The sequence below is a fragment of the Pteropus vampyrus genome, unplaced genomic scaffold, assembly GCF_000151845.1.
Source record: "Pteropus vampyrus isolate Shadow unplaced genomic scaffold, Pvam_2.0 Scaffold149, whole genome shotgun sequence".
Lineage (NCBI taxonomy): Eukaryota > Metazoa > Chordata > Mammalia > Chiroptera > Pteropodidae > Pteropus > Pteropus vampyrus.
Genome location: NW_011888930.1, coordinates 1,166,244 through 1,168,236, shown reverse-complemented (window position 1 = coordinate 1,168,236; position 1,993 = coordinate 1,166,244).

Genomic DNA, 1,993 nt, shown 5'->3' with positions numbered 1-1,993 from the left:
AAAAAAAAAGGTTGGGAATTGTTCTCTCCTTATCTACTTTCCCAAAAGAATTTGTTTAAGATTGATATCATCTAAAATCATCTGGATCTAGAGTTTTCCTTGTGTAAAGGTTTTAGATTATTAATTAAATTCAATATGTACAAAGCTGTACAGATATTTCATTTCTTCTTGATTGCTGAAAAGTTATATTTTTCAAGGAATTTGTCCATTTTTTTTTCTAGATTATGAACGTAGTAACATAAAGGTGTTCATAATCCCTTATTATAAGTTTAGTGCCTGTAAGATTTGTCATGATATTCCCTCTTTCACTCCCAATGTTAATAATTTGTGTTTTCTTTTATTCAAGAAACATTGGTATGTTTTTTGTTAACTTATTAAAAAAAAAAACTGTCACAAAAATTGACCCCAAATTGATCATATACCTAAATGTAAAATGCAAAACTATAAAACTCCCAGAAAATAACATAGGGGCAAACTTAGATGACTTTGGGTATAGTGATGCCTTTTTAGATACAACATCAAAGGCATAATCCATGAAAGAAATAACTAGTAAGCTGAACTTCATTAAAATAATTTTTAAAAAAACTTCTAGATATAGAGAACATTTCAATGATTACCAGATAGAAGGGAGTTTTAAAGAGGGTTATATAAGGGGGAAGGATTAAGAAGTACAAATTGATAGTATACAATTGGTATACCAATCTAAAATTGGTAGTCATGGGCATGTAAAGTATAGTCAACAATATTGTAATAACCATGTATAGTGTCAGATGGGTACTAGATATATGGGAGTGACCACTTCGTAGGTCATATAAATGTCGAATATCTATGTTGCACACCTGAAACTAATATAATATTGTATGTCAACTGTAATTGAAAAATAATTATTTAAAAAGAATAAAGTAAAATAAAATAAATCTGCTCTGCAAAAGACAGTGCCAAGAGAATGAGAAGACAAGCCATAAACTGGGAGAAAATATTTGCAAATGGCCCATCTGATAAAGGACTGTTATCTAAATTATATAAAGAATTTAAAACTTAACAAAAAGAAAGCAAACAATCAGATTAAAAATAGGCTAAAGACCTTAACAGATACCTCATCAAAGAAAACAGACAAATGACAAATAAGCATATGAAAAGATGCCCCAAATCATGTGTCCTCAAAGATTACAACAATGATGAAATACTCCCCCACACACCTATTAGAGTGGCCAAAATTTGGAACACTGTCAACACTAAAAGCCAGCAAGGATGTGGAGCAACAGAAACATGCATACATTGCTTGTGGGAATGCCAAATAGTACAGCTACTGTTGAAGATAGTTGGTGGTTTCTGACACAACTAAGCATGCCCTTATCACCTTACCATAGGATTCTGCAATTATGCTCCTCGGTATTTACCAAAAGGAACTGAAAAATTATGTCTACCCAAAAGCACAAATGATTATAGTGGCTTTTCTCATAATTGCCAAAATATAGAACCAACCAAGATGTCCTGTAGCAGATGAATAGATGTAAATAAACTGTGATACATCTAGACAATAGAAGATCATTTGTGCTAAAAAGAAATGAGCTATCAAGTCACGAAAAGGCATGAAGGAACATTAAATGCATATCACAAAGTGAGAGAAGCCACTCTGAGAGGGCTACATACTGTGTGATTCCAGCTATATGACATTCTGGAAAAGGCAAAACTATGAAGACAGTAAAAAAATTGTTGGAATGTTTTTGGAAGTGGAGGATAGTGGGGAGGGGTGAATAGGCAGAGCACAGAGAATTTTTAGGGCAGTAGATACTCTGTATGCTATTATAATGGGTTTATGACATTATATAAATGTCTAAACCCATAGAATGCACAAAACTAAAAGTGAACTCTAAGGAAATCTATGGACCTTTGGTTATTATGATGTGTCAATGTATGTTTATCAATTGTAACATACATACAACTCTGGTGGAGGATGCTGATAATGGGGGAAGTTATGAATGTATGGGGA